The sequence below is a fragment of the Silurus meridionalis genome, chromosome 7 (genome assembly GCF_014805685.1).
Source record: "Silurus meridionalis isolate SWU-2019-XX chromosome 7, ASM1480568v1, whole genome shotgun sequence".
Taxonomy (NCBI): Eukaryota; Metazoa; Chordata; class Actinopteri; order Siluriformes; family Siluridae; genus Silurus; species Silurus meridionalis.
In genome coordinates, this window is record NC_060890.1 from 4,903,234 (window position 1) to 4,913,884 (window position 10,651).

Below are 10,651 nucleotides of genomic sequence, written 5' to 3' on the forward strand. Positions count from 1 at the left end.
TAATACTCACCACGGCCACTTGTGCATGTATCTACCTGGAAGTGCTGTAGATGTTTGGTAGCAACCAGGTTTCTGGTGCAGCTTCATGCATGCCCGAAGAACCTACTCTGTTTGTGTTATTACCAACTTATTATGCATTTGTACCACATAGAAATGAATCGTTTCTAAAATAAAAATTTAAAGGTCCCAAGTTAATCCGAGTAACTACCAAGTTAAGAGGAGAACTCATTGAGAGGGAATCAGGTGCATCCCAAACAAAAGACAACATGGATCACTGGTTCTTCAATCCCAGTTCACCAACAGTTAATACCTGATGCTTCAGGTTTTACCTTCTCTTCTGGAACGACCTTCAGAATATCGCATGTGCATGCTCCTCTTCTTCATTTCTTCGTTCTCCGTATACCAGAACCACAAGTTCACTAAAGCGTATGTTGTAAAGGGGAAACACGGTTCTAATATAATAAACATTTAAAAATTTTAAGTTATTGTGAAATTTTTTTTAAAACCTTTGTTATAAATCCACCATCCAATCGGTGTTCAGGACTCAGTCTCAATGTTTAGATTAAATCCAGATTTATTTAGTCAAGTCTTTTATGAGAAGGTTCCTCTGAGGTAAAGGAGCAGATCTGAAGGGGTCATGGATTTAAAGTTTTGAGATATTTGGATGCTCTTGATGTATCAGTGGTTCTTCCTTTCTTCTTTCTAGATAGTTTCTTCTTCATTGGAGGCCACTCCGTGCAGCTGAAGATGGTTGAATATAGGGTTGCATATAGGCGCAGTAAATTTCTGGAAAATTTCTATGGGAATTTCATCTGAAGAATTTTTAAAAAATATTCCAAGTTGAAAATTTACCCAGAATTTATTGAAATTTATCAGAAATCTCGGGAAATTTATATAAACTGTATCATGTACAAACATAAACATTGATATATTGTTTGGTCACAAGCTGACATGCAAAGGAATACAAATTTAGAAAATTGAAATTTTTTTGTTTGATTCAGTTTTAAATACTGTAGAACAATTATAGATATTTCTTAATGTAAATTTCACAATATTGTTGTTTTGTTCAGTATTTTCGATCAGTTTTTCTAAATTAATTTTCTAAATGCAGGCTTGAAGAGACTTCCTTCAAAAACATAAAATAATAGTAATATGTCTAACATTTTGACCAGTACTGTAGTTCTGTATGAAAACAGAAACCTGGCAAGCAGAAGGTAGAAGAAAGAGCATCACAGCTTGAGCTAGCTAACTTCATAAATTGACGATGAAATGTGTTCGCTTACATTTAGCATAGCATTTATGACAACTGGGGATTGCTTGTAGGGGATTACTTTTTTCGACAGTTTTTTAAATTTATAATCTGAATTAAATATCTGCTCAATCAGTGTATTTGTTTTTTGTATATGTAGTTGTATAAATTCATTCACAATAGCTTGCTTCCTGTCACCCCTCTTCTCTCTCTCTCTCTCTTGGTCGAGTATAATATAGTATCGGACAGCAGAGGGGATCTTCCCACTTCGTCCAGGCCTGCCTCTGGATAGTGTTCTCTTCATCTGAAGGCCACTCTGTGCAGCTGGGGACGGTTTCTCATTAACGCCTTGGGTGGTTCCATGAAATTCTGGAGTAAGAACGGGAGCTTTGAGGATGGATTTGGACTGTAGCTAATGTCAACAGTCTCCTACACTGACTCAGGACTACAGTACGCTTCTGATCATCATCACTGTACCCTTCAACATCATATATCTGAAATAAATGGACATTCGGTGCAACCCAGATGAGGATGGGTTTCCTCTTGAGTCTGGTTCCTCTCAAGGTTTCTTCCTTATGCCATCTCGGGGAGTTTTTCCTTGCCACAGTCGCCACCGGCTCGCTCATCAGGGACAAACTTACACTTATAAAGAACATATTCAAGTTAAGTTCCCCATCATAGGCTAACCTGCAATTTTGTAAATTCCCAGTTTATTCCTATTAATTCCTGTTAATTCCTACATTTTTACATTGATTCTCACAAAAAGAAAAGTTTCCAGTCTTGAAAACTCCTGGAATTTTTCAACCCTACTTGTGCCAATATGGAAGCAACTGACTGCAATAGTGTTTGACTTTGATTTAATTGTTAGTATAATTTTGTTGCACAATAGCTTGACACAGTGCAGTGCATGTAGGGGGGTGTGGCCTAAGTATCTCTGCAGTAAGTGTGCATGTGTTTGATAAATATGCAGTGTAAAAATTAGACTGAAATTGCATTAAATCTGGTTGTTTTAACCAAGACTATACTGCAAGATTTTTTAAACTACATTTGAGTTGCTAGTTAGAGGCTAACCTGTAATTCACATATTAATTCCCATATATTGCTATTAAATCCCATGTAAAGTTTCTAGTCTTAAAAATTCCTGTAATTTCGCAAAATTAAAATCTTTGTCCCGGTCTGATTATGCCGCTGTTCAGTCTGTGGATGGAAAACCGTGGAAGAACCGTGCAAAGAACCCTGACCACCTTTCCAATGAACACGTGAAGCACACATATCTAATGCTCTTGGAGAAGAATAAGCACAAATCCTATGCTTGTAGTAAAAAGCTGTGGAGGTTCTACATGTCCATGGTATGAAACGAGATGTTCTAGGATGATAAGCAGGTGTCTGGATTTTATTATTATTATTACTATTATTATTGTGTGTATTAGTATTAATAATAGTATGCACGTTTTATGCACATGCTCCTTTATATCCATTCGAAGATTTAGGTTCACCTAAAAAAATCTCCATCCTGACCATTCAGCCTAGAAGGATCTCTCAAGAATCCTGGTCTGCCTTGCAACATCCTCGCAAACTTCCAGTACTGCACTACCAAAAGCCCATGAGTGGCTGTGTTGCTGTCTGGTTCTGCAGCCAATCACGAGGCCCCGAGCAGCAAAAGGCAGCCGAGCGAATTACAGGCAGCAAACTCTGAGAACTTTGAGGACATCTAGCAGACTACCAAACATGCTGCCTGAGGACGTCTCACACAACTGAGAACGCATTCATCCAGCTCAGAACAACCTGTTCATCAAGAGTCTGGTAGGCGCCTTTCTGATGCTCATGGTGATGAAACAGTTTTTATTTGCAGGATGTCGGATAATTATTGTATGTATTTTAAATGCATGTTAAATGTCACCATCTTTGGAAAAATTACTCGGTAAATTTATATAAGACTGGGAGACTTTATTCCGCTCTTATATATATTTTTTTCTTTCACATTCCAATATTGTATTTTTTTATTTGTAGTCACTCTTCATTGTACTTTTAAAATAGCTTTTACTAGTTATTTACTATCTAGATGACAAATATAACAGCTTTCCAACACTTTTTTTTTACTATAACTCGTGCTACTTCTAAAAATCCTTTTATAAAAAGTGTCACGGTCGTCCTGAGGAATGTTCATCAACGATTTTTTTAAGAAATGTTAAGAAATTTGTTAAGAGTTTCTATCCGATCGGATTTGGCACATCAGGTTTTGCCAAAGAGCCTTCAGGATCGGCTTTTTTATAAAAAAAAAAAATTTTCACAATAAATTCCATGTTTGGCCTTAACCAATCAGATTGCGATTCGGTCACTCCAGGGCCCTCTAGCAGCTGTCCAACGCTGGCATTTTTTTAGGTTCTTTGATTAGATGGTCTGAAAGTGCGCTAATTAGCGCTCGTAACCAGCATCTGTAGCAAACTGCACAAGCTGAAATATAATAGAGTTTAAAAGCTGTTTTTTTTTTTCATTTCACAATGGCTGACAGAGGAGAAGAAACTGATTCGGGCCCAGATACACTTACAAAGACATTTACAAGATGGGTTTTTCAAGAACGGTTTATATTTTTGCGTTTGCGTTCCTGTAGAATTTGCACCAAAATACACAATTTGCCTTTATATAAAGAAGGAAAAAAGAAAAACATCTCATTATTCTCAATCATTTTATAAGATTAATATCGATGCTTCTGCTAGAGGTTTCAGTGAAAGGATACTTGTTAAATTGTGTTCATTGGGTTTCTTGCTTTAGTAATGGCATTCATTCTCACTGTCTGTGATGCAGCGCAGTGTTATACTGCGTTTATCTATAATATTGATGGTTTCTGTAGCTGTGGCATCATAATTATAGTATTATTCAAATTGAAATTTTAAATTCACCTTTTAGAGGTGGACCGATTTAGATAGGAAATCACTGAAGGCCTAAGGGTGACGCTACTGTTAGTTATTATACGTTAAAGTTTAAATTAAAAAATGCAGATTATATTATCAGTCATTAAATTATGTATAAGGATAATGGAGAAACTTGGTTATTTGGTGGTAGGATGCTAATAGCTTTATGATGACATTGTGTATGAACGAGGAACACAACTGTTTTGATATACACGGCTACTTTCCGGTTTATTGATGCCTGCCATGTGGATGAATGGGAATCCATTCTGAGGGTTCATTCGCACCACACTACAATCGTTCGAAGGCTCACTTACAAGGCCGACGTACAGTGGGGGAAATAAGTATTTGATCGCCTGCTGGTTTTGTGAGTTTACCCCCTTACATAGAATAAAATTAATTTTTATAGTAGGTTTATTTTAACAGAAAGAGACAAAATATCAAAAGAAATCCATATATTCCATCCCTGTGCAGGTCTACACTCTTGTCCCTGACATCCTTTGACAGCTCTTTGGTCTCGCCCATGGTGGTGGAGAGGTTTGAATGGAAGAGTGTGATTCTGTGATGGTGTCTTTTATACACCTCAAGAGTTGATATTAGGAGTTCTTTCTTGAAAGGACAGGACTAATTGGGGTCTATGGATGTCAGAATTCTTGCCGGTTAAATCGGGATCAAATACTTATTTCGCTCGTTCGAATACAAATTAATTGAAAACCTTTCTGTTTTTTTATGCATTTTTTTTCTCTCTCTTTGTATAAACCTACCATAAACATTCTAGATTGTTCATTTCTTTGTACGGGGGGTAAACTCCCAAAATCAGCAGGGGATCAAATAATTATTTCCCCCACTGTAAACACACACGTAGCCAACATGCACTTGAGACGTACAATTAAGCCCGGTCATATCCATTGTTTTGTGAATATGATCTGATTTAGCTAATCATGAATGCAGACGTACTCAGCCCACAGTATAGTTTCACTTCCGATGGACTTTCGTAGAAAAGGGTTGCGGACAGTTCTGTGAACTACTCACTGACTTTCAGATCCTAGTGTATACACAGTGTACAGTTGTATAACAAAATAGGAGTACACATATATTGTGTTCAGTCATGCTAACACTTCCCATGTCCACACACACACACACACACACACACACACACACACACACACACACACACACACACATTTATACACAAACTCAATTTTGGGCTCACAGAACAAAACGTAATATGACATGACAGGAAGTACAAGAGACAAGAGGCATGAAACATAGATGTACATATACATATTTGGATCAGGAACCTATATCAAAAAGAAATATATAACTATATCTTTAATAGATTACATAAATAGATTATAGTTATAACATCACATGTAAAATAAATGCCTTTCATGAACATGGTTGATGAAACGTCTTTCTTTTTATTTAAGGACTTAAGGATTTTTCCTAAAGCCGCAGCAACTTGAACCTAGAACCTTAAAGTTACTAGCAACTGCCCGTATTTATAGCATTCGAGCCCTTCAGGGCATTCTAATTTTAAAGTCAAGACAATAAGAAGTGGTAGCTTAGTGGTTAAGGCATTGGACTATGGATCTGAAGGTCATGAGTTCAAGCCCCAACTATACCTGGGCCCCTGAGCATGGCCCTTTATCCCATAGCTGCTCAGTAGTAATGATAAATGTAAGTCGCTCTGGACAATGGATGTCAATTTGGATGTCTGCCAAATGCTGTAAATGTAAAAATCTACTTCAGTATATGTCTTCAAGATCATTACACACGTCCAACCACCTCGAAATTCTTCAAAGATTCAATATTCAACTCTCCATAGTCATGAAAGACAAAACCTAATTATATGTCAGGCATCACACGTTTATTTTATGTAAATGTTTTCCACTGTATACGCTGCACATATTTCCTTTTGCTATAGGTCGCATCAAAACATTAGAATCTGGATGGTTCATAGAAGTTCAGATATTGAGCAGATATTCATTCCGGAGATAACAAAAGTGGGAGCACAGCAGGCCGCCCATGAAAAAAAAATGGGCAAAAAAGCAGATGTAGAAACAAACAGTCATATAATAAATAAATAAATAAATAAATAAATAAATAAATAAATAAATAAATAAATACACCAGAATATGCTAGGCTGGCCAAGAAAGTGCGCAAAAAAAAGCAGATGTAGAAAAAAACAGACATATAATAAATAAATAAACAAACAAATAAATAAATAAATACATAAGAGGTACACTTCTTGCTAATCAAAAGTAATATCCTCCGATTTGTTAGGGGAGGGAAAAAAACGTACAAGGTGCTTTGATTATGTCCCTTTGTGGACCTTTCTGGATTAATTGCATAATGCTGCAAGGAAGCCCATTGATAAAGCAGCACTGTGCACAGAGGTCAATATCATGTGTGTGTGTGTGTGTGTGTGTGTGTCTGTGTATATATATATATATATATATATATATATATATATATATATATATATATATATATATATATATATATATTTACACCCACACATACACACCCACACAAATATATATATATATATATATATATATATATATATATATATATATATATATATATATATATATATATATGTGATATTTTGCAATGAATTGACAAATGTCCATGTCAGTGGACGATAAGTGGGAATGTGTACATGAAGGTCCTTGGCCCAGATGGATCAGAGTCCTTATGTTTACTCTGACCAGTCCATTTCTCCGACCCGGAGTTTACAGGGGCATGTAATCTGTACTCCGTACATTATAACTGAGAATATAACTTCTGTCCTGTTGAGAAATTGTCCTTTTTGCATTATTGGTTTTTTGTGCACCTTCCTTGTAGTGTTCAGCTGGCGATCCGAGGACAATCTTTTAGTTTATTAACAACATACAACTTCATTCGCTTGCTTTAATTCTTTATAGGAAAAAAAATGCTAGGCGTGAAGACTCAAAGCACAAACAGACATCCATTCTGTTCCATAGCTTTCCGAGAGGACAAATGTACTTGTCTCAATTCATTAACACAATGTCAGTTTTTCCAGGATTTCCAGTTTGTTTTTTCCAACTCTCTCTGCAGTACAGTATTTACTTTCTCTTCCCAATTCTCAAATAAACAAATAAAAGAAATATGACATTCCTGACAACCTAAAGTCTTGCAGCAAGGATAGCGGAGATCCATTTAGTTTATTGTTAACTGTTTCAAGTCCACTCTTGTCAAAGAGTGTGAGTCCTGATGCTGTGTATGAAGCAGTTTCAGCATTGTACGGGGAGAATATGTTACTTTTTTAAATTCACTAATCAGATGCAGTCTCATGCTTTTCAGTTACCAGTGGGTCATTTTGAGGCCAGATTTAGTAAGAATGCATGCAGAAGATACAATCAAAAGTCGCTAATCATGTGGAAGGTGGTTTCGGCGTGCAGAAGCATGAACCGTTCGACGGATGTGACGAAAAGTCCAGCTGAAGCAATGCGAATCCCATCCTATCAGGTGAACAAGTGATGTTTATAGTACAGTCAAAGTGTGAAACCACTTTTTTTTCGAAGGACATAGTGAGCCTAGCTTAGTCAAAGTGACACCTCTATTATCTTATCAGATTTTGATATATTTCCTTTGTTATTGCATACAAGTCAACAGACCGGTGGTCTCTGACTCTAGTTTATTCAGAGCGTTGTGTGTAGACATATTGCATTCAACTACAGATAATTGTTGATGCCAATAACACTGATCCACGTAGCACGATAGCGAAGCTCCCGTGTCGCTTTCATTCAACATTGAATCCAAACGAAAATTCAAGATCAACCACCAGGACGATAAAGTGCATTTGGAGTTGAATAGGAAAAGTATCATTTTTGAGTAGTAATTTGAGAAGAGAATATCTGAGCCTGATGAATCTATAGATATATTATGCTATTTTTAGCCTGTGAAGTAAATAAGGAACGATGGGTTAATCTGGACTCATTTAAGTGAATCAACTGAACTTAAACATAAGCATAAACATACAAAAACAACCATCCAGATATGCTAGTCTGTTTTTTAAGTGATATTTTGTTACCATCAATACATCCTGTGGGATTTTTACTGTCCTTGTGTCTTAAGTAGGATATAAAAGTATAGAAACAAACTATAAGTATGTATTGATGTTTAACAAGCGATAAAAGCAATAAACTGTACTTTTCCATTCTTTAGAACAGTGGTCCCCAACTCCCAGGCCGCGGACCGGCACCGGTCCATGGGCCAATTGGTACCGAGCCACACAGAAAGAATACATAACTTGAACTGATTCCGAAAGATGTTTTATTTTGGAAAATTACCGGATTCTCTCTGCCACATCTGTCTATGACTCACTCTTGATGCATGACAAGATGCCTCGGTCACATGTCTTACCTCCATCCGCTACCTTCTTAAAGGGGCTGCTCCGGCCGCTAACACATAATACATTACCGCTAAATTGAAACCCCCAAGCTAGCAAAATGAACAAAAAAACAACACAGTGGATTCATGTTTATTATTATATTTAGAAAAACCAGCTTTTATGCCGGTCGTATCATTTTATGAAACACCTTAAAGGCCGGTCCGTAAAAATATTGTCTGACATTAATCTGGTTTGTTGCCCAAAAAAAGGTTGGGGACCACTGCTTTACAATATACGCTAGGTCAAAAAGTTTCGGTTTTGTAACATGGCAACAGATGGCAGCACAAGACTGCACGCACAGTCACAGGGAGCATCGACCTTCATAAGTCAGCTTGCCAAACGACATCGACCGGGAGCTGTGCAACTTATACTATTCTGACCACACGTATTACATCTGCTATTCTGACCAAGTGAGGCACCCTGTCACCAATCTCTCCTCACATGTGAGTTTCTTACCGGAAACAACACGGTCTAACTTCTGCACCCACCCTTCTCGCCATATTTAGCTCCTGAGGACTTCGCACTCTTTCAAAGATGAAGCTCAAAGGTCGCCATTTTGATGGAGCGCGATTCACAGAAGGTGCTTGACTTCCAGAACACATTCCAGAAGACCGCTGGGAGCTGTGGTTATTGTGTGTATTGTTGTGTGAGGGACTAGCTAGTCTCATAACCTTTTGATACCACCTTGTATAGCCAGACGTCTGTCCACACCAAACTATTACACCATATACCCCGCAAAGTTGAATTAACTGACTACCATTGCAATTTCCCTTCACTGAAACTTAAAAACCTCGTACCTGCATTAGCATGACAATACCTTGCTGCACAAACGTTGGACTGGAAGAACTCGAGTGTCCTGCACTGAGTCTTGACCACCACCCCAGTGACCACATTTGGAATAACCCTGACCCCAACAGCAATACCTGACAAACAAAAATCCCTACAGGCACCCTCCAAACTCTGCCGCTAATGAAATATGATAAACAGTAAAGCAAATAACATCTTATAATCCCTTGAATAATTGTCTAATTGGCTAGTGTTTTGCTAGCTAGTTGGTGGAGGTTTGATTTTTTTGCCACATCGGTAGTTCAGAATTGTATTTATGTAGCATGTATGGTAGGGGACTCCAGTGTCAGTGCTTTGTTACAAGCACAACATTTTTGTAGCATTCTTGTGCATATTTTGACACAAAGTCTGGACACTGGAGACTCCTCCATATATGCTAAACAAATACAATTCTAAAACACTGATGTGTAAGCTAGTTTACAGTTGAAATGTTGGAATTAACTGGAGTTAAACTGATTTTTAATTTAATTAGAATTTATGGTCTTAGCTTGGTTTATTGAACTTTAAGGCTCTTGCTCAAGAACCCAACCACGGTACATTGTTGGTGCTGGAATTTTAACACACAATGTTCTGACCTGTAACACAAAACCTTAATCACTGAGCTAACACCTAGCTTGTGCTAGGTTGTATTTTTCTTTCTATCTTGTAAGAATTTAAATAGTAAAAGTGGTTTAATCAGTGCAAGATACCTGCTAGCTTCCTTTGGTGGCTTAGTGTTAAAGGTTCTAGACCATTAATCTAATCCAGAAAGCACCGATATGGATGCAGATTTTTATTCCAACCAAGCAGATGCCAAGAATCCACAAATGAAACCAGTGTAGTTTAGACTTGGTTCAAATTGGGATCAAACTAGCATGGTTTGAGTCTTGAACAAGACAATTTCCCTTTAATTTAGTCGTGTCCTGCCTTATTTTGTCACTTATAGTATATCAAATATAAAAGCACTTTTAAATGCAGATATGTTTTGAATTTGGTCATTTATTTCCAGTTTTTGACAGTGATGTTATTAATGTAGTAGATATATTATAGATATAATATAGAGTATTTTATAGTTGAAATAGTATACCTTTATAAAGATTTAAAGTACCTAACTTTTATAGGCCACTGATTACCTTAGCTTCATGTCTTTAAAAGTATAAGGTACATTCACTTTCTGAGGTAAATGATATATATATATTTATCTAAAAGACTAAAAGGCCGCTTGGAGGAAATGTCTCAAAAGAA